The sequence below is a fragment of the Peromyscus californicus genome, unplaced genomic scaffold, assembly GCF_007827085.1.
Source record: "Peromyscus californicus insignis strain IS unplaced genomic scaffold, ASM782708v3 Scaffold_12__1_contigs__length_115047231, whole genome shotgun sequence".
Classification (NCBI taxonomy): Eukaryota; Metazoa; Chordata; class Mammalia; order Rodentia; family Cricetidae; genus Peromyscus; species Peromyscus californicus.
In genome coordinates, this window is record NW_026294413.1 from 53572648 (window position 1) to 53595632 (window position 22985).

The 22985-nt window shown below is 49.6% G+C and overlaps 1 protein-coding gene across 2 annotated transcripts in view; it reads left to right on the top strand.

Moving 5' to 3' along the window:
• Window positions 1–2189: 2189 nt before the first annotated feature.
• The window catches only part of LOC128107205 (metal cation symporter ZIP14), a 48819-nt gene continuing 28023 nt past the window's right edge, over window positions 2190–22985 (top strand). The window contains exon 1 of one of the 2 annotated variants that reach the window (XM_052732826.1): window positions 2190–2319. The gene's annotated coding sequence lies outside the window, so the exon portion shown is untranslated. The remainder of the gene's footprint in view (window positions 2320–22985) is intronic. The other variant, XM_052732825.1, reaches the window with a different exon arrangement.

The window sequence follows — 22985 nt, forward strand, 5'->3', positions numbered from 1 at the left end:
TTTATCAGCTTGAGATAGCTTATCAACTCCTCCAGTTGCCCCTGTGGACTTTGACAGTTCTACAAACAAGTGACAATGCCACACAGATAGGCCCCGAGATGGGGTGTCCCTCACTCCTCTCTTTCCCCCTAGTACTTTGTATTTGCTTGTTTGTTTGTTGTTTGTTTGGAGACAGGGTCTCTTGTAACCCAGGTTGGCCTCTCACTGTGGAGCTGAACTGACCTTGACCCCTTGACTCTCTTACTTCACCGACCGACTGAGGGCTGGCATTACATACATGGTGGCCAGCTCCCCACCGAGGACTCTGCGCAGTCTTTGACAGCCGCTTGACGCAAGCTGTGGTACTGACACCTTACCTGCAGTCCTGTGGGATATGTACTTAGGGGCTCCCTCCTATTCAGAGATCTACGTATTGGAAGTATTTGATACCCTATCTCCAGGTGGGCTTCTCATTCTTTTTATATACTCCTTCGAGGAAAGGCCTGATGGGAGACTGACCTTTCCTGACAGCCCATTGCACTTTGAAGTCCCATGTGGATGACATAATGTCTGAAAAACTCTGTAAGTTTAACCAAGACAAATATTCAGTGTTATTACAGAGTTGAAGGGGCTCTGGAGGAAATTCTGCAAGAGCTATCATTACCTCAAAATCACTCAGAAAGTAAATGAGAGGGCTATCACAGCTCCCCCCACCCCCTTACCCACTGGAGCACTGAAATTACAGAGTGGAGATAACTGAATTTTAGAAAATCACGGAGTGACCAGAGGAATCTGACTGGCCTCTGTACTTTTATCTTTTGTATATGCTAGGCAAGACACAATCAGTTTACAGACAGAGGTAGCTCAGGCATGGCCTCAAACTCATTATGAGACCAAAAGGTGACTTTAAACTTGTGATCTTCTGACTCCACTTCTCAAGTGCTGAATTAGAAGAGTACATTTCCAGACCTGGTTTTGCTGGCCTCAAACCCATGGTTTCATGCAGGCTTCAGCATGCACTGGACCAACATGTACCCAGTCCCCTTTTATTTTGAGAAAGTCTCACGTAATTGCCCCAGCTGGTCTTGAACTTGAGATCCTCCCGCCTCCAGAGTAGCTGAGATGATAGGTCTGCACCACCAGGACTGGCGGTTACCCCGCATCCACCACCACCCACTTTAGTGTTTACCCCCTTTTTCTCTAGGCAGCCCTGAAGAGCAAGCTGCCACTGAGCACTGGGTCCTTGCTGCCACCTGTTCTAGGAACGTTGGGTTCCTTTCCCATGACTTCCCTCTCGAGGGAACTTTCCCCAACACTTGGATGCGGTCTCTATCGCACAAATCTAGAGCTACTCCAGGCAGCTGGGCACTTTCCCTGTGCCAGGACAGAAGCATGGGTACTCACTGGCTCCTGTGCCATTGAAAGTACTGCTCCAGGTGACAGCTGGTTAAGCCATAGAGGAAACAATCCTAAGAACATCCCGCTGAATAGAACAATAAGAGTTTAGTGGGTGGTTTATTTTTCTCAAGAAATTTGCATATCCGAGGCTCGACACCCAACACAATAGGCCTTTCCTACAGCGGAAGAGACTCCCTCCCGAGACATTCCTCAAACAAAACCTAAGGCTTGTCTGGCTCCTTAGGAATCTGATTACTGCGAGAAAGTGGTGCGAAAATCTGAAAAAATCTGAAATGTGAATATAATCTTTTATTTGGATCGTGACAAGACATTTTGGTTCTTTTGGTTGGCTGAGACATGCAAAGGAAACACGGGCTATGGGTTGCTCCATCCTGCTTAGAGAACATTTTAGAATTGGGGAAAAACAGAGAGACGCCTCTTAGATTCATCAGCAGTGTTAAAACACAAATATCTACCAAGAGAGGGGCACTCTACTTCAGGATGGAGGCCAGGCTGTGAGAGCTTCCCACAAAGGGCACAGAAGGACAGATGGAAGGTTTCCAGAGAATAGAGGAGCCTGCGGTGCCGCTTAGAGTCAAGGATGGAATTCGAGAGGAAGGGTGGATGAGGCCGTGAGAGGTAGGATGCGAGCCCGGGATGCATAGCGTTAGAGGACCAGGTTGGCTGGGGTAACTGGACGCTGCTCCCTGGCCGCCCCACGTGGCATGCCCTGGGGAGCGGGGCGGGGCGGCAGGCGGGGGCGGGCCCTGCGGTGACGCGCGGGGTATATGGCCGGGCATGCGCACGCGGCGGGGGCCGGACGCAGAGAGGGGGCGCGTGGCTGTCGGCGGGGACGCACCCACTCAGTAGCTGTGTCGCCGGCTGCTCCGGGGCCTGGATAGTGAGGCTGCGCGGGTCCGACTGCCGGCTGGAGGACTGCAGGTGAGGACTGAGCGGGCGCACGCAGGATGGGAACCGGCGCACCTCCTGGCTGGGGGACACCGGGTGGGGGTTGGGGACACAGGCACACCGAGGACCGGGATCCTTTCAGGAGGCCGCGCACTCCCTGAGCCCGGTCCTGCTGGCACCTGATCGCCGTGCCACGGTGGCGAGGGGAAGGAGGTCACAGAGCTGTCCCTTCGGCTAGAGGGCCTGGGATGTGTTGAGCTAGAGAAGGGCGCCGGAGAGGTCGATAGCTGCGCGGAAAGGCTGAGATGGGTTTTCTAAGAGCCCGGGGACACAGAGCGCAGAGGAAGCGGAGTAGATGAGCAGATCGGATGCTCTGCGGTGGCGGCTGCTCGCCTGTGGCTCCGGTGCCTGGACCTTACATTCCAGGAACCTGTGTGTCCTCCTCCCTGCCCCCTGCCAGGCCACCCTCCGGCTGAAGAGTGATGCCCAATCCTTCTGATTAGGTTGGGCCGGAATGGAGAACCGCTAGGGACGCACCGAGCTGATTTCCCACTTGGCTAACGGCAGGAATGACTCTTGGACTCTTTTAGGTTGGGACTGACCAAATTAGGTGGTCTGGTTACCCGCAGCTCCCTCTTGGAGTTTTAGGACTATGGCCCAAATAGCCATTCAGATTCACCTTGTGATCCTGAAGTGAGATCACACCGGAAAAAGTGCCCCTCTCGGTTGTGGGTTCAGCTTTAAGAATCTTGTGTCTCCCCGGGCCCAGATTCCAGACTGATCGGACTGTCCAAATAGTTATGTGGCCTGTGTGTTCAAGTTTGGTTTGGTGAGGGGCAGGGTGCTTTCCTGTGACCTAAATGGAAGGGTAGGGCAGGAGCAACTTTGGCAGAACACTTCTTCCTGAAGCATCCTCTGGATTTGAAGTTGTGGCATTAGTCCTTTTTACCCAGCTAGCCCCTGGTCACTGGGATACAGTGACTGGGGTTGTTGATTTTAGGGGATGGTGGAAACTGGCCCCAGAGTAGCCAGCCACCCTGACCTCTGTTCAGTGCCTGTTCTTAACATGATCTGCGACCTTGGGGAGGGTTCAGGTTAGTACTGAGGCCAGCCTGAATTGTTGATCTGAAATATGTACAATTCCATAATCCTTACCTATTAAAACAACCCTTAAACACTGAGCGGTTCCAACATGCCTCCTTGGCCAAGCAGCCAGGGGAATGGCCAGAGTCACAACTTTCAACAACTAGAATTAAAGGTCCCTTTTCTGTTGGTGACTCAGTCGAGCTCTTTGCCAGTGGTGCCAGTCAGCCGATGGGTCCTCTTCGTGTGACTTTTATTGGTGTGACCAGAGGCACTGAACTGACCCAGGATATGGGTTCTTCCAGAAGGACCATGCCGGAACACTTCTTGCTGCTGTATCTGTCTTTTGGTTGTTCACCAAATACGGGGATAAAAGAACCCAGAAATTGGCTAAGCAACCAACTCACTCGAGGACTGAGGGAGGAACTGGTCTTTCATTTAGACAAGAGGAGGAGAGTTACAGGCTCCCGGGGATCCAGAGCTCTGTAGCAGACCCGTGTTGATGCCGAAAGCCCAGGTCCCTTGGACAGTGTTTGGGGTTGCACCCTTCACCGGCCACCTGCTCTGCCTTTCAGGTGAAGGCACGGGGAGGGAAGAATTAAGTGGCAACCCCAGAGGTCTCCTTGCTGGTTGGAGCAGTTTAGAGGAGGGAGCACTCTGTTAGAGGTGGGACAGACACAGTGGCAGAGTACTCGGGTCTTTGGAGCTGGGTGGTTCTCTGTCCAACAGTGAGTCTGTTCTCACTGCCTGGTGGGACGCTGTGGTCATGTCTGGAATGTGGCTGGCGCCTTGGTAGCGCCACCATTTTGTGGGTTTAGAGTCTCAGCAGCTCAAGTAGGCTAGGTTGTAAGGATGGTTGGAACCCAGACATAAGGTGAATTGTCTCCTCCTTAGCAGGATATAAAGTGTCCCTTGTCCTCCTGGGGAGACTGCTTTTCTGTGGCCTGCCAGGGAATAGCTCACAGATCCATTGGGCAATCTTAGGGAAAAATGGGTGTTTTTCTGCCATGAGTCTGTTCCTCCTCAGGGTTAGTGATGGCCAGGAAGAACTCCACCCCAACCCCCCACAGCGCCCTTGTGTGTGTAGGATGCTTGTTGGTCACAGGATGGGTCCTGGTTTCAAAGATTTTTCTACCCCCTTCCTCTTTCCTGCACCCCAAGCTAATCCCTCCTGGGGTGGAATATATTGCATGTACCCCCCCCCCACACACACACACACAACTCTACCAGTTCTATTCTCTCTATTCCATTTAATGCCTGAAGAAAGTAACACCCTACCATTTTGCAGAACCACAGGCTGACCTGTTATCTGGGGTGACTTTTAAAGACACTGGATTCAGGTTAATTGGTATCCCCAGAGTCACAGTGCTTGCGAGTGGCAGAGCCTTACTGGGGAATACCAAAGAAGTGTCCTGCTCCCCGCCCTTTAAATATGGTGAATTGACCGATAATCTCATGTTTTCCTTGGAACACTGGGAAGGGGGTCAGTTATTGCTCAGCATATGGGATGCACCAAGGGAGGGGGTTTCTGCTTCTGCCTTAGTAGTTGGTCTGGGGAAGCCCCGTACTTCTTTCTTTTGTAGACTCTGGAGGAAAGAGAGGGTTCAAAGACAGCAAGCAGGGAAGGAGAAAAGGGTCATGCTGTCACCCCCCCACTCCCTTAGAGTCTACAGTGGGCCTTCCCTGACCTCCATGCTGGCGGCTGTCAGAATGCCAGGAGATAAGAAGTCCAGAGTCTGCTAACTTGGGACTGTTGCCAGCCAGGGCCTCATGCTTGTCCATCCCAAGAACTCCAAACCCCGACTGCCTTGGAGTCTCCAGAAGGGGCCCTTGGTTGGGCCCAGCCCACATGGGGAAGCAGAGCCCCCTACTGGGCCTTCCAGTTTATATCAGGCCAGAAGGCCTGGCAGGTATGGAACTCACCTACCAGGGGAGCCCCAGGCCTAGCCATGGCAACCAGAGTTTCATAAGCCTTCTAACTTTCTGCCAGAACAGCCCCAGGAGGGCCTAGAGTTTGGTGGAATAAAGTGATGCTCCTAAATTTATTATGGTTGAGCCCTAGAACTCTCAGGGAGTTCTATATCATTACAAAAACATCCATTGAAAGTTGTGAATTAAGGGGGTGAGAGTATGTAGTCAGTATAGCTCTGAGTGGAGTGGTATTATTATTATTATTATTATTATTATTATTGGGGTTTTTCAAGACAGGGTTTCTCTGTGTAATAGTCCTGGCTGTCCTGGAACTCACTCTGTAGACCAGGCTGGCCTCAAACTCATAGAGATCCGCCTGCCTCTGCCTCCTGAGTGCTGGGATTAAAGGTGTGTGTGCCACCACCGCCTGGCTGCTTTTATTATTACTTATTTCATAAGGAAAAAGAGGGAGGTGGGAGTGTTGTCCAGTGGTAGAGCACTTGCCTAGCATGTACAAAGTCCTGGGTTCATCCCTTGAACCGCAGGTATTTTTTTGTTTGTTGTTTTGTTTTTAAATTACGTGATTTATTGACTTGGTGTGCCTGTGTGTGTCCGTGGGCACATATGCCTTTGTGCATAAATAGAGACCACAGGACTTATGAGTCATCCTACCAGTCCAATACAAGGTTTTAGGAATTCATTTTCTCCTAGGAACTTGAAGGTGTAACTCTGTGGAATGGCTGAGTGGATAAATGTGCTCACTGTCCGCTCAACATCAGAGTTGGAGCCCCAGGACCCACGTGGTGCAAGGAGAGGACCAACTCCCAAAAGCCGTCCTCTGGCTTGTGCTTGTGTGTACACAAGCACACAAATCAATGGAATAATAATAATATTTTTTTTTTAAATCTATTTGTGCTCATTTAGGTCCACCTGCTCCCATTATGCTAGGCTGACACTGCCTCCAACTACAACTAAACCCTGATTAGACTTGGAGATTGTATACAAAAATCACACCTACATGTTGCATATTTGTGCACTGTGTGGAGGTGTAGTTCTGTGATTGATGTGATAAAAAGCTGCCGGGCCATTAGCGAGGTAGGAGGTATAGGCGGGACTTCCGGGCAGAGAGAGAGGAAGTAGGAGGAGATAATCCAGGTGCCAGAGAGAAGGCGTCACCTGTGATCCCTTGTTTTCCTTGGTTTGTGGTGCCGGGGACAGAACCCAGGGCCCTGTGTACACTCCGCAGTGTTCTGCCAGTGAGGTGCGTTTCCAGTCCTCTTTGTTTTCTCCGTGAAATAATTTTCACTACAGTCAAAAATGAAAGCACTCATCATCCTGTTCCCCCGCTCTGCCTTTTTAAAATGAAGGTTCTTGGGCAGCGTTTCAGACATTGCTTACCAGTTTCCTAGCGGCTGTTATTAACACCCCGCCATTCGGTCGCATGTGTTTACATTCTCTGTTACAGCTGAGTAGTGGTCCGTACATCTGCCTTAACCTTCCCGAATTTTCCTCATTTTTCCATTACATGTGGGACTGCAAGGTATAACTCTGCACACAAGTGGCACTTCCTAAGCATGTCATCATAGGATAAGTTTTGTGAAGTGGATTTCCTACGCAAATGGATAACTACAGCCTATGCAAAAGGTTAGATACAGCCTAAAATTTAGTTAGCATTCATTAAAAAATGACATTTGCAAACTGTATTTAGAATCCTATGTCTTTTAGGTAACACCTAATTTAAATTTGTAATTCTTTATTTTTACTTTTGTAACTTATGTAGGTTATTCATTTTCATACTTTAAAAAATTTAATTTTAGCCAGGTGGTGGTGGCGCACGCCTTCAATCACAGCACTTGGGAGGCAGAGGCAGGTGGATCTCTGTGAGTTCGAGGCCAGCCTGTTCTATAAAGCGAGTTCTAGGACAGCCAGGACTGTTACACAGAAAAACCCTGACTCAAAAATTTTATGTGTATGAAGGTTTTTCCTTCATGTATGTCTGTGTACCACTTGCATGCAGTGCTCACAGAGGCCAGAAGAGGGCGTAGGATTCCCCTGGAACTGGAGTTACAGATGTTTGCACACCACAACATAATGGGCTGGTTGGGTGTCGTTTCCCATTACACTTCATTTTATTTACTTATTTTGAAGATTTCTTTTTTCATTTTTTTCAATTTATGCGTGTGCTTTGTGGAGGTGCAGGTGGAGGCCAGAGAAGGGTGTCAGATCCCCTGAAGATAGAGTTACAGGTCTTTTCTTTCCTTTTCCTTCGGAGGCAGGACCTCGTGCCTGGAACTCATATGTAGCCCAGATGGCCTTGAACTTACAGTGATCCTCCTGAATGCTGGTGTTACAGGTGAGCCACCATACCCAGCTGTTATTTTTTTAAACTTTTAATATTGACTTCAGATGTACTAAACAGTTGCAGGAATAGATTTCCTTCCCTGGGGCTTTATTTACCAAGACCAGGAAATCAAATATTGACATGGCATTATAAACCGTAAGCCTTTTTAATATGTCACAGTGCCTACACTAATGTCCTTTTTCTGTGTTCAGAGTCTGATGTGCCCCCCCCCCCCCCCCCCCCCCGTCACAGTGAGTTGATATTTCTCCTTAGTGTCCCCTCCAGTCTCTGACATAGGTTTCCTGATCTTTTCTAGATTGTACTCATGCATTTTGAGCAAGAACATTGTCCAAGAATGCTGATGTTACTTTTTTTTTTTTTTTTTTTTTTTGGTTTTTTCGAGACAGGGTTTCTCTGTGTAGCTTTGCGCCTTTCCTGGAACTCACTTGGTAGCCCAGGCTGGCCTTGAACTCACAGAGATCCGCCTCCCGAGTGCTGGGATTAAAGGCGTGCGCCACCACCGCCCGACTTGATGTTGCTTTTTAGAGGTTCATAATAAGAAGTGTGTGTGTGTGTGTGTGTGTGTGTATGTGTGTGTGTGTGTGGGTCCGGGGACAGCTTCAGGGCTGTTCTTTCTTTCCACCACTGCAGGCAGGGTCTCTTTTTGTTTCTGCCCATGCTGCATACTCCAGGCTAGCTGTCCTGCAAGCTTCTGGAAGATTCCTCTGTCTCTGTCTCCCATCTTACCGCAGCAATGCTAGGATTACAGACGCATGCCATCACACACTCACCGTGCTGTCCGGATTTTTCTATGGGGGTTCTGGAATTGAACTCAGGATGTTAGGCTTGCAGGCTGATGTTTTTACTTGCTGAGTGATCCTGTTTACCCTCCAGTGAGTTTTCATGACTCAGGGTTCCAGTGTAGGGACCATCATGGACCTAGGATCTCCTTTACCACCTAGGGAGGACAGAGGAGAGGTGGCGTGGAGCCAGGTCAGCTCATCCCAGGAAAAGCACCTTCTGCTCTGTGGTCATCTCAGGCCGAGGCCCGGGACACACACTGGTGTCCCTTGTTGCAGAATTCAGACTGGCAGGGAGCGGGAAGAGGCCCGTGCCTATGACGTTTACTGATACCTTGGTTAAACTGGTGTGTGCTGCAGCTCACCTAGAAGTTACTGTCTTCCCCTTTGCCAGCACAGGCAGTGCTCTGAGACCTTACAGTCCTGTTTCTCCTGGTACCGTCACCCTGGAGCATCCGTCTGTGGCTCTTGTTCGCGGAGTGATCACGGTGTTTGCCTAATGCTTCTGTTTGCCTCTTTCCTGCTGCATTTGTTAGTTGAGATTCTGCTGGAAGGAGGAAGTGACCCTTCTCTTGTGCTAGCCTTATTCTCTGGTTAGGATCTCATGGTCATTATTTATGACTCACTCTCCCCATTCCCTCCTGCCTTTTGTGGTATTGTCAATTGAACCAAGGGCCGCACATATGTGAGGCAAATGCCTTCCCGAGGAGGAGCTGCGTCTGTCCCTGCCCCACCAATGGCCGTTTTAAGAGCTTCCTTGTCATCTCTGCTCTTTGGATAAGCCCCCTTCTCCACACTCCCACCCCCAGCAATCACCTTTTTAATGTCACAAGACAGTCCTCGTTCATCTTGACACTTCCCTCTTTAGCCCTAGAATTAACCACTTCTGCCTGGTAGAGAGACTGAGGTCTACTTGGCAGGCATGCCTTTAATCACTGCTGGGCTTACCTCTGTTTCTAGGCCCTTTCAGCACACAAAGCGGGAAGTGTATGATGATACTAACCCATAGGGATCTGCCCTAGGCTTTAACCCAAGGCGTCATGCATGCTAGCTGAGCTACATCCCAACCCCCCTGTTTGTATTTTAAACCATGTCTGTACTGATACCTCTTGTTTCAGCCTACCACCATAAATTCACTTTATTTTTTTAAGTCTTTCCCATTACTTATACCTCCCTTCTTCAACAGTGGAAAACTCAACCCTTGTCAGAATGTCGGGTTGTGGGTTCTCTGCTGACTGTGTTCCTCTTCGACACTGACCTAAACACATACTTCTGTGTGGACTGTAGATTTGACTTTGCTGACCTTCTCGATGACAGAATCCAGAGGGTAGAGGCCAGTGTCCCCGGCGAGCACGGACGTTTGTGCCTACAGTGGCGTCAGGATATAGTGGATGCCTCTGACATCGTCCCTTCTGACAGCCCCACTCCGCCCTCACACCACTGCCCCCCTCTTTCTGCCACTTATATCTGTCTGTCTGTCTGTCTCTCTCTCTCTTCCCCTCCCTCCCATCTTTCCTTCCCTCCTTTTACAGCTCAAGGACCACTTTATTAGCGTTTGAGAGGAAAACAGGACAGTTGAGCTACAAAGCAGACACTTGCTGGAAGGAGAAGAGGAAGAAGCTCAGGCCTTTGGACCTTGCAGCTGTAGAGATTTTCCAACAGCCGTGGGGAGGGTCTTCAGAAAAGAACAGCCTGGGTTTTCAGGCCAAGTTTGCTTAGGTTTTGACTGGTATCCAAAGAAGAGGTAGGAAAAGGAAAAGGAAAAACTATATATACTTTTGAGTTGGAACTCCGCAAAGTGGGTAGGCTCAGCAGTGAAGATGGTAAGCAGCTGCCACATCTGTTTAAATTGTTCCTTTTTGCATTGATTGCGTGTGCTCATGCGCACACCTGTGCAGAGGTCAGAGAACAACTTGCTGGAACTGGTTCTCGCCTTCCCTTCCGGGTTCTGAAGGTGCAACTCAGGTCATCAGGCCTGGGGCCAGTGATCCTACCTGCTGTACCATCCCACCAGTCCACACCTGTCTTTTGAGATGGGGGTCTCTCTCTTCTATTATTATTATTATTATTAAGAGATTTTCTATTCATTTTACATACCAACCACAGATTCCCCTGTCCTCCCTTCTCCCAGCCAACCCCCAGTCTTCCTCCCCAACCCACCCCCCATTCCCACCTCCTCCAAGGCAAGGTCTCCCATGGGGAGTCAGCAGAGCCTGGTACATTCAGCTGAGGCAGGTCCAAGCCCCTCCTTCCTGCACCAAGGCTGTGCAAAGTGTCCCAGCATAGGTACTGGGCTCCAAAAAGCCCGCTCATGCACCAGGGACAGGTCCCGATCCCACTGCCTGGGGGCCCCCTAAACAGTTCAAGCTAAACAACTGTCTCACCTATCCAGAGGGCCTAGTCCAGTCCCATGGGGGTTCCTCAGCTATTGGTCCACAGTTCATGTGTTTCCACTAGTTTGGCTAGTTGTCTCTGAACTTTTTCCAATCATGGTCTCAGTATCTCTTGCTCATGGAATCCCTCCTCTCTCTCATCGATTGGACTCCTGGAGCTCCACCTGGGACCCGGCCTTGGATCTCTGCATCTGCTTCCCTCAGGGTGAGGGTTCTATGATGACAGTTAGGGTATTCAGCCATCTGATCACCAGAGTAGGTCAGCTCAGGCACCCTCTCGACTATTGCCAGTAGTCAATGGTGGGGTCATCCTTGTGGATTCCCGGAAACTTCCCTAGCACCCTGTTTCTCCCTATTCCCATGATGTCTTCATTTATCATGGTATCTCTTTCCTTGCTCTCCCGCTCTGTCTCTGTTCCAGCTCGAACCTCCCGTTCCCCTAAGTTCTCATCCCGAGATGGGGGTCTCTCTTTAACCCGGGCTGGTCTCAGGCTCAGAGATCTTCCTGCCTCCGTGTCCCCAGTGCTGGGCTTGTAGGTGCGTGACACTTGCCTAGCTTGGCATCTGTCCTAAGCAACAGTCTTGTTCATTAACGTCGTAGCTTCAGAATTCTTTTAACTCAGAACGTACTGTGTCCTGGCGTTTAAAGGGCAGAATGGACACGTGGGTGAGGACCTGTGGACATCAGCCTGTGTCACGCTCCCCACCCGCTCTGCTCTGGTGGTCCTGTGCTTCGCATTGTCCGTAGGGTGGGCCAATGGAAGTTCTAGAACAGGGAGGAGCTCAGAGCCCCGCTGCAGCTTGGGCCGGCCACCTGTGACCAGAACTTGCCACGACACGTGTGTGGTGTTGTCTGTGAAAACAGACAAGCACGGCAGTGCAGCAACACAGAACAACCTGTTTTGTGATTGCCCACCTCTGTTGGCCAGGCTAGGCAACCGATCGACTCGCTCCTTTGCTGAGGGTTCTACAAAGCTAAAATCGAGGAGCCGACCCTAGTTCTTTTCCGGAAGGGTGGCTGGCAAGGTTGGGAAGGAGTCAGCTCCTTGTAGATGTAGGATGGATTCCTCCCCTCCTCTGGCTGCTAGGCGGGGACCACTTTCAGTTCCTAGAAACTCCCCCCCCCCCACCCCCCATTTTCTTCTCTCTTGGTTTTTGTTTTTGTTTTTAGACAGGTTCTCACATGTCATAGGCTGGCCTCAAACCTTGAGTTTTTGATCCTCCTGCCTCCACCTCCATTGTTGTTGGGATTGAAGCCACGTTTTTTTGTTTGTTTATTTTAATCTTAGGCAAGCACTCCGCTGATGAAGGTACATGCCCCGGTCTTTCTCTCCCTTTTTACTTTTGGGGCAGGGTCTCTCTCCTGTAGCCCAGACTGGCTTTGAACTCATTATGTGGCTGAGGATGACCTTGAACTCCTGATTCTCCTAACTTCTTGTGTGCTGGTGAGTCCGTCCACCACTCTTGCTTCCTATGTGTCAACCACCAGCTGCAGCCCAAGCACAGGAGTGCTGTGTCATTTACAGGTTCTGCCCACAAATAAAGCCAGGGTTACAGGAGTCATCCTTGAACACTACTAAAGTGATCCAGCTTTGATTCCAGCACCAAAGTATTTACCTAGTTTTAGTTTTTCTGACAAGTTGCCATAGATTCGGTAGTTTCAAACAACAACAGTGTTATTCTCTCAAAATTCCAGGGGCCAGAAGTCTGATATCAAGTGTGGGTGAGACTCTACTCCAACAGTTCTTGGAAGAATCCTTCCTTCCTTTTCTAGCTTTGGCGGGGTCAGGGCTGGGAGGCTGGGGGTAGTGGTGATGGCGGGGTGGGGTTGGGGGCCTTTGGTACTTCCGGGCTTGTGGCTGCATTACCCCAGCCTCTGTTTCAGCCCTCATACAACCTCTCCAAATTCTGCATGTGTTTGTCTGCCCCCATCTCCTCTCCTTTCTCTGACAAAGACAAGAGTCACTGGATTTAGGACCCATCCAGATAACACGATGGTTTCCTCTTGAGATCGTGACCTGACTTCAGCAACGCAGGCCCCATTTCCTACTCAGATCCCATTCTGAGGTTTCAGATAGAGGTGATTTGGGGGTACCATTCCGCTTAGAATGCAAGGAGACAGCCTTTGTAAAATCTGGCTCATGGAACTATGAAAAAGAGGATACTTCTGTTCAGCTCTGAGGCAGAGTGCCAGCCTGGATGCTCTGGCTGAGAGCCCAACCCTAGGCCCCCGGGCTCCCTGGTGCGGCAGCAGAGAGTCCCTCGGGTCTGAAGGCATGGCATTCTGGACCAGATGCTCTGCAGTACCAATGGCTACAAAGGACACTGAGTGTGAGTGTCCCTGTAGGAAGTGCAGGGTGGGGCTGAGGGACCACCTGAGTGCTCTAGCTCTGAGCTGTACCTCCAGGCCTTCTTCGTTTCTCTCGTCCACTTCATTCTGTCTCTAATTAACATTTATGGGGTGGTTTCTGGATAGCAGGTATTATATGTAATATTCCCTACCTCACTTTTCTCAGCTATCCAGAGATATCCTGTTACAACCTTTGCTTTTCTCTACCAGGTAACTAAGTCCTGTTGGCTTGAGTCTTGACTTAGATCTTTGAAGCTGATGATGTAGAGTTAGGATTCAGGGAGAGGTCTGTGTGGCTCAGAGCACTCTTAAGTCGTCTTTTTATTTAGCATTATTTTATATATGTATGCGGCGGGGGGGGGGGGGGGGGGCACATTTGCCATGCCACATATGTGGAGATGAGAGATCATTGACCGTTTGCCCATTTATGTGGGCAACAGGGATTGAAGCCCGGTCGCCAGCTTTGTGCCCCAGCACTGTTACCCACGAGCCATCTTGCTGGGCCTCCTAACTCTTAACCTTTGTATATATGTTATTACAGGTATTACCTTCATTTTAACAATCCTTGCTCTTGTAGCCTTAGGTTGCTGTCTTTGGTGGGTTGTGATTGGTCTGTTTGGGGTGGAACTGGGAGGGGGGTGGGTTCAATCTAGGGCCTTAATAAGCAAGCAAGATCCTATCTCATATCTCAAACTAAAACTTAAAAAAAAAAAGACTGTGGCAGTGCATGCCTTTGGTCCCATAGGCAGGTGGATCTCCGTTGAGTTTGAGGCCAACTGGCTTACATAGTGAGTTCTAGGACAGCCAGAGATACATAGAGTCCTTGTCTCAAGAAAAGGGAAAAAAAATTGAGGGGGCTGATGAGATGGCTTAGTGGGTAAATTGCACTTGACATCAGGCCTGATGATGTTAAGTTTGGTCCCAAAGACCCTGATTCTCGGATGCTGAACCCCACATTGAACTTTAGAAAGGAGGTAAATTGTGCTTTAGGAATATTGAGGTAACTAGCTATTTATTAAGGAATAAAATAGATTCTCTTAGGCCAAACTAAATTCTGGGTGAATTCAAGATTGAAGTTTTTAAATGCAAGAAATTCATTTTGGCTGCAATTACATAGTAGGAAGCTGTTGTTGTTGTTGTTTGTATCTTTTCTTGAATCAGTCTTTCTGTAGCCCTGGTTGGCCAGAAACTTGCTGTGTAGACTTTGTGATGATCTTCCCGGTTTCTGCTCCCAAGCGCTGAGGCTACATGTGTGTCCCACCATGCCTGGCTTGGGGAAAGTTTCTCTAATCGTGCTAGTAAAAGCAGACACTTGAAGAGAAATTGGGTTTTGACCTGTGATAACTGTGTCTGTCATCAGGAGCTGGAAAGATGGCTTAGTGGTTTAAAGCACAGGCTGCTCTTGCAGAGGACCTGGGTTTGATTCCCAGCACTCCCAGGGTAGCTCAGAACTGCTTGCAACCTCAGTTCCAGCGGATACAATACCCCCCATGGGCTGCTGCATGCACATGGTGCACATGAACACATACAAGCGCACACACACACACACACACACACACACACACACACACACACACGTATACATGAAAATAAATACATAAAGAAGATAGAATATTATGTTGCCAATTCCAGTTGAGCAAAATTAAAAAGGAAATAGTTGGGGAAACATTTGAACATGTGACAAAGTTTAATATACAATGAAATCTTTTTTTCTTTTCTGGAATAAGGGGCACAGATTCTTTAAACACCAAGGTGGGGTGTGTGTGTGTGTGTGTGTGTGTGTGTGTGTGTGTGTGTGTGTGTGTGTGTGATATGTGCTTGTAGAAGCCAGCAGAGGGAGCCAGATCCCATTCAGCTGGAATTACAGAGTGTTGTGAGCTGCTCAACATGGGTGCTGGGAATCACAGTCCTCTGGGAAAGCAGGAAAAAAGCTAACCTGAGCTGTTCTCCGGCCTCAGCAATGGGCAAACAAAAACATAACTGTTTGCAAACCTAAGAGTGTTTGGTCATACGGACAGTCAAAAAAATAAAACGCAAGGCCGGTGAATGGGTAGAGATGCTTGTCTCCGGATGTGGTAACTAACCCAAGCTAGATCCCTGGAAGGCACAGGGTGGAAGGAGAGGACAGACTCCCATGTGCACTATGGTACTTAGGTCCACCCACAGATAGACATAAAAATAAAGAAACGTGCTAAGATGCAGAAGGATGCACGTACTCCGTGATAGTGTGCTTGCCTAGCATTTGGGAAGCCACATGCCTGTCATCCTTGGAGGTGGAGGCAGGAGTCTACGACCTGGTCTCTGTGAGACTCTTGAGTAAGTGGTACTTAACCCCTTATCCAGTATTTGTTTCTGGGCCTGATGGCACAGGCATGTAATGCCAGTCACTTTCGGAGCAGAGGCAGGGTGGTCTTATGTTTGCAGTCAGGCTGGGCAACTTAATGAGACAGTGTCTTAAAAAATAAAAAGAGGGCTAGGAACATAATGTAGTGGTTAGTGCTTGCCTGGCATATGCACAAACCATAGGTTCAGTCCTTGTTACCGAACTAAAATAAATATTTGTTGACTGCTAACTTGTTCCTGGATCTCACTCTCCATCCACTCTGGTAAGACCCTTTTTTATCTCTTATGGTTTGTGCACGTGTCTTGCTGGGGTGGGGCAGGAGGGGCTGCCAGTTCTTCCACCAGGGATAGAGGCCTGTTAGGGAGGGTGGCTGACCTAGCCAGCTCTGTGTGTGTGTGTGTGTGTGTGTGTGTATGTTTTACTGGAAGCCCAAACTGTTCTGCCAGTCAGGAGAGCCCTGTACTGTGGATGCTTTCTCTGGCCTTTCCTGGAAGTCAGAGGGTTCCCTTGCCAGCCCGTACAAACACTTGTTTTCTTAGAGAACTAAGTACAAAGCTTGGGGGCTAGTTGCAGCCTCAGTGGCCTTTGGGGAGGCTGGCTCTGTTCCCTGTGGATTGGTCCCCTGCTCTGCCATCCCTGGTCTAAAGAACATCTCTAGCCTTCGGGTATTCCCTGTGCTATTTCCCCAGTGTTGGGACACTTTCCATGTGACAGGCCGGGCAAGTTCTCAGGATAACCAGGTCCCTGGGTTGTTTCCAGGGCAGCAAGCCATGACTATTCCCATCCCCTTTCCCAGAAAGGTGCAAAAAGTACAGTCACCCCACTCCCCCCAGGCCCCGGGCAGCTGACCAAAATGCCCCGTGGGACAGCCTGTCCAGCCCCGGGAACAAAGTCCCCGTGTTCCTGTTTCTGCACCTCCCTCTCCTGACACCCTCTGACATCCAGCAGACCCATGACAGAGACCTTGACCACTGACTGTGAGCTGCCTTCTGTGTGTGCGGCTGTGACCTTGTTACCGTCCACTCCCTCTTCCGGGCAGCCACTCTGGCCCCTCCCCCAGCAATGCCCACGTAGTCGGGACATTGAGGGGGTTGTGTGCTAATGGCAAACTCAGAGTTTCCGTGGGCTGCTGAGGAATTCTAGAAACAGCCGCTGGGGCTCCTTATACTTCCCCTACCATGAGGGGAAAGTGAAATGTTATTTTTGGTGAGATCATCAGATGGCCGCCACCCTGGGCACTTTGTTCTGAGATGTGGGGAGCGGAGGGACCTACCTGAACCTACTTATCGCCCCCTGCCCCCAATCTCCTGTTTTGTTTTGTTTTGAGACAGGGTCTCACTAAGCAGCTCTGGCTGTCCTGGAACTTGCTATGTAGACCAGGCTGGCCTCGAACTCAAAGATCCACCTGCCTCTGCCTCTCTGAGTGCTAGGATTAAAGGTGAGTGCCACCACTGCCTGGCTGAACACAGTAACTTTTAAAGCCCAGGAAAAGGTTAGAATTTCATTCTAGTTTTGCTGAGAGAACATTAACTGGGTTAAAGCCAGGAACATTATGTGATCAGTCTGGTGAAGTACTACTTTGATTAATGTTTGTATGTATTTGTTACATTGTTAAAAAGAGAGGACTCTAACAATAGCGGGGTAGATGCCCAGTGGAAGGCCAGGTCAGAGATTTTTTTTCAAAACCAACATGTCAACATTTCTTCTCCAATTCCTCCTGTTCCTTTGGCGTTACTATGAAAACTTAGTTGGGCTCTTGGCACCAGAAGTTTCCAGTGTAGTGTTCCAGACTCAGACAGGCTCTTCAGGTCTTCCTAGAAGGGGTCTCTTATAAATTGCACTCAGTGGACACATGCTGTTGAAAGCTCTCTGTGTGTACTCACTCACATCCAGTTCTGTCCTGAGAAATTCCTGAAGGTTTTCTACCTACCTTCTCGGGGGCCTTTGGGTTGTCTCTAGGCTTTTTGATGAATGGTACCTCTATAATTAATTTCTTTGGTGTGTTGTATATATGTATACCAGTGTATGTGTTTGCATGCACATGTGTGTGGAGGCCAGAGGACAACCTGGAATTGTTATCTAGGTATCACCCACTCTTTTTTTGTTGTTGTTTGTTTGCTTTTTCAAGACAGGGTTTCTCTGTGTAGCAGCTCTGGCTGCGCTGGGACTCCTTTTGTAGACCAGGCTGGCCTCAAACTCATGGATATCCACTTGCCTCCCGAGTGCTGGGATTAAAGGTGTGTGCCACTACTGCCTGGCTGGTTTTATTTATTTTTAATTATGTGTATATGTGTGTGTGTACATGGGTGTGTAGGTACCCGTGGAGGCCAGAAGAGGGTGCTAGACACCCTGGAGCTGGAGTGATGAGCAATTTTCAACCACTCAATGTGGGTCCTGGGAGCAGAATTCTGTTCCTCTGTAAAGCTCTTAACCACTGAGCCATTTCCAGCCTTTGACCTTTCCTTTCTTTCCACCCGTCCCCCCTAGAGGGGAGGGGGTCTCTCAAGTAGTCTACCCTGGTTGGTCAGAGAGCCTTGGGGATCTACCTGTCCCCACCTCTGTAGCACGTGTCCCCACACCTGGGCTCTTTTTACACTTGTTCTAGGTTTTTTTTGTTTTTAATTTATTTTATGTGCATTGGTGTGACGGTGTCAGATCTCCTGGAACTGGAGTTACAGACAGTTGGGAGCTGCCATGTGGGTGCTGGGAACTGAACCCAGGTCCTCTGGAAGAGCAGCCAGTGCTCTTAACTGCTGAACCATCTCTCCAGGCCCCTTGTTCTAGGTATTGAATTCAGGTTCTTATGCTTGCAAGGCAAGCATTTAACAAGTGGGCTGTCTCTCCAGCGCCTATAACTGTTTTAACGTCTATTTCTTTCGTCTCTGTGTTTGAAAATTACCTAAACCGGAGCTAGGGTTAGTGTTGGCCGGAAGAGTAAGCTTTTAAGTCTGGCTAGAATGTTGATCCTTTTTTAATAGGCAAGCAGTTTGTGGGAGGTCGAGGAGGCAGTGGAAATACATGCATAAATAGCTACCCTGTTAGGGAACTCATTTTTGTGCCATATTGCCTGGAGATGGCAGTGTGTCGACAGCATGTGCTGATCTGCAGCTTTGTGTGACTACATCCATAGCCTGTGCTGATCTGCAGCTTTGCTCATGTGACTCTGTCCATAGCCTGTGCTGATCTGCAGCTTTGCTCATGTGACTCCATCCATAGCCTGTGCTGATCTGCAGCTTTGCTCATGTGACTCCATCCATAGCCTGTGCTGATCTGCAGCTTTGCTCATGTGACTCCATCCATAGCCTGTGCTGATCTGCAGCTTTGTGTGACCCCATCCATAGCCTGTGCTGATCTTCAGCTTTGTGTGACCCCATCCATAGCCTGTGCTGATCTGCAGCTTTGCTCATGTGACTCCGTCCATAGCCTGTGCTGATCTGCAGCTTTGCTCATGTGACTCCATCCATAGCCTGTGCTGATCTGCAGCTTTGTGTGACTCCATCCATAGCCTGTGCTGATCTGCAGCTTTGCTCATATGACCCCATCCACAGCCTGTGCTGATCTGCAGCTTTGTGTGACCCCATATAGCCTGTGCTGATCTGCAGCTTTGTGTGAGATGAACCAGAACCTTGCCTGCTTTTGCTCTGGAATCCATCTGTGCTTGAACTTGACAGCGTCCCTGCAGAGCTCTGGTCAGGACTGAGATGGGTAAATGTCGGGGGTCGGGGGAGGACCGGAGTCTTCACGGTCTCCTTGGCCCCCTTTAACACAGGGAGCTTCCAGAAGATGCTACTGTGCTGATTCTCTTGTCCCTCGTGACCTTACCCAGTGCTTCCACGGTGAAGTCTCAACTTTCTGCCATGCCTAGGGAGGGTGCGGTTATGCCAGAGCATAGAAGCATGTTCCTTTATATACTTTATATTGCAAGTACTCAGTGAAGGTCCTGCCAACCTCCTGGACTGTTAAGAAACAGCCAAGGCAGTTAACCTGAAATATAAGCCTGTCGTTCTAGGCGCCATGACATTGAGACAAAGAGGAAGGTGAGGATGGGTCTGGCTGGGCTGAGGCAGTGCTGGGGAGGACGGAATGGAGTAGTGACATGATTCTGCAGGACCCCTCATTCCTCCTCATCTTGTGGGTACGGTGAGCACGTACATGTAGCTTTCTCACACCTCATCAGGCTTCTGAGTCCAGAGGAGTGGGCCTGGAAGGTGCAGGGGTGAAGTGGGTGGTGTGTGTGTGTGTGTGTGTGTGTGTGTGTGTGTGTGTGTGTGTGTATCTGTGTGTGACATTCTACTTGGAGACCAGAGCCCGGGAAAGAATAATAGCTAATAGCAGATAAAGGGGGAAGGCAGGCTGGATCCTAAAGGGAGAGAATCCTGACGATCAAACAGGGGAGTGCGGGGTGGGGGGTAGGGGTAGGGGGGTGGGGGGGAGGCTTAGAAGGCAAAGCCAGGCAGGGAAGTGAGGAAGGAGAGTCCAAGTGGCTAGAGCGAGGGGCAGTAGACTGGGTTGTTTCTGTTTGGTGCCTAGGATCTTAGGAAGCAAGATGCTCTGGTTTGTGGTCATGCAGTGAGGAAGCCAGAGGATGTGGGAGAAAGCCTTACATCTTAGTAATCAATGACTCGCTGGCTGGTTATGACCTTGGCCAGAGAGTATGCTATGCAAGAGATTGGGTAAGTGGGAGAAGATTTAGGATTGGTGAATGTCATTTCTGGCTCTTTCTGCCGCCTTCTTCCCCAATTGGGAAATAAGTATTTTTCCTTACGACCTTCCGTAGCCCTCTCTCCCATGGGCACAGGGTGTCCAGGTGGTGTGCAGCAAGCAGTCACCAGTCAGGAAGGTTGGGTGCGAGGTGGAAAGGACCATGTGGTCCTTTTTATTGCCCCTTTGGTTTTCATATAAGTGGGGTGGCAAGCCTTAGGCTTTAGTGTCCTGGAACATTGCCAGAGCCCCAAGGAAAACTCACACTGTTGGGCCAACTGAATTTCCGGTTTACCTAGAGGTGCTGAGAATTTCCCTTCCAGCAAGTTTTCAGTTGAAGATTATACACTTAAAAAAAACACACTTCCCTCAGCTAATGATGGGATGCCAGGGTGTCTCAGCTGTGGAGACTGGCCAGCTAGAGCCTTTGAGGAGGACATGGGCTTGAACTGGCTTGTAAGATTGGAGGGACTTGGGGATAGGGGTGCTGGGGCAGGTAGTCTTGGCCATCTACCAAGCAGCGCCGCCAAAGGCCCTCGGGGTGTGTTTTACTGCAGAGCTGAAGTGCACATTTCTTAAATTGCCTACCTGTTGCAGCAGGACGGCTGAGCCGACTTGTCTTAGCCTGAATTTCGGGGTGGTCTCTTTTCTGAGTCTGCTTGCAGAATTCGGAGGTCTGCACAATAGCCTGGGTTGCTGTTAAGTCCGAAGCCAACACATAGACCTTTTGCCCTGTAGGCCAAGCTGGGTGTGTTTCCGCCTGGACGTCTATGGTAGCCCATTGTTTAATCTCATGCTCCTCTTCTGCCTGCCTCCTGCCCACTCTCCACGATGGAGCCAGGCAGGCGGACCTGTATTAAAAACATGTGAATGCCAGGCCTAGTAGCTTAGGCTCGTGTCCCCAGCTCTTTGATGGTTGAGGCAGGAGGGTTGCCAGGAGTTCGAGGCTAGCCAAGGCTACATAGTGAGTTCCCAGCCAACCTGGACTACAGTGTGAGACTGCAAATAAACAAGCAAACAAAGAAAACAGCTCAATGGCAGAACACTTGCGTAGCATGCTGGAGACTCTGAGTTTGATTCCCACCACCGCCGAACCAGATGTTCCCTTGAGTCCTTCAAGGCCCACATTTCTAGCCTGTAATCCTCTCCCCTGTGTGACCTTTGTGTGTCTAGCCACCATGGACTTCAGGTTCTAGATGCTCTGTCTTCACTGAGTCCCTGAGGATGGCCACAGCTTCATAGACTGTTCTATTCCCTCCCCCCCCCCCCCCCCCCCCCGCTTACTTTTACATGTTCTGGGGTTCTGGGCTTTCCTTTAGGGGAGCCCTCCTGGCCTCTGACATCAGGCTGCTCTTCTGTTACATTTTCCATTATCTGTCAGGGGTGGGGCACACATTAACTTGTTCCCTAAGGGTAGAGGATCAAAAATACACGTTCCTGGGGCTGGAGAGAGGCCGCAGTGGTTAACAGCACCAGCTGTTCATTCAGAGGGCCTGGGCTCCATTCACAGCAGGTCCATGGTGGCTCGCAGCCAATCTGCGACTCCAGTCCCAGAGGATCGGGTGCCCTCATTTGGCCTCAGCGGGCACTGCGCGCTGTACACACCGCACACCACACTACACACGCGTGGCACACAGACAAACGTTTGTGCAAACATGTAAAATACACATAAAATAAAAATCTTCAAAAAAAATGCACATTCATGGCCTGGGAGTGTAGTTCACTGGTGGAGGCTAACATGCACGAGGCGCTAGGTTAGGGCCTCAGCGTTGCACAAGAAAACAAAACCAGACTCTACTCAGAGATCCTGTGCTACTAAAATTCCCCGTGTGACTCAGACTCTGCCAGTTAGATGTGCTCAGCACACATGTAACAGTTTTGTGGGAAGAGGCTGGGCCTGTTTTTCCCTCTAGGATCGACTCGAGGACATCTGTTTCGCTGAAATGGTTCCCTGGCAGGGATGTCTTAATGCCATAGCTACCAGATGCCCGAGTAGCAGCCCCTTGTAGCATACATAGTTCAGCAACACGATCTTGGGAGTAGGCCCTGGGAGCTCAGCTCAGAGTCATTTCTTCAGCCCTTCCGAGGAGTCTCCAGGCTGTTTAACATTCTGTGTGGGATCTCTGTGGGCTCAGTATGGCCAGGTAACCCTTGAGCTGCCCATTATCCTTGGCTTTGCCATACTGCTGAGTTTCTTGGCTGGGACTTACCTTCCCTGTTGTGTGAGGGAAGGTACATCCCAGGGACTCACGTTATTCTTGGTCATGGACAGAAAGTGACCATTTCTTGAATGAATGAACTCTCAGGCTAAGAGAGGTTTTTGTTGTCCTTGCTTTTTATGTCTTTATTTATTGAGACAATCTCATGTAACGTGGAATTGCTATGTAGCTGAAGTCAGGCTTGAACTCCTTTTTTTTCTTCTCTTTGAGAGCTGGTGTGTGCTGGGCTGGGACTGTTTTAGGTTTGATAAGTATAAACTAGCTTTTCAGTTTATTTAACGTAAGAGAAGTACCCAATGTGACGTTGCCTACCCATAATCTCAGCACTTAGGATGAGACAGGAGGATTGCCTTGAGTTCAAGGCTAGCCTGGGCTGCATGAAGTCCCAGGCCTGCTAGAGTTACATGGTTTATTCTGAAAAATAAAAGACAAAACAAACGTGCTTGCACATTTGTGCTGGTGTGTGTGTGTGTGTGTGTGTGTGTGTGTGTGTGTGTGTGTGTGTGTGTTTACGATAAGAGAAAGGTTTAGAGGAAGGAACAATAGATGGACCTGAC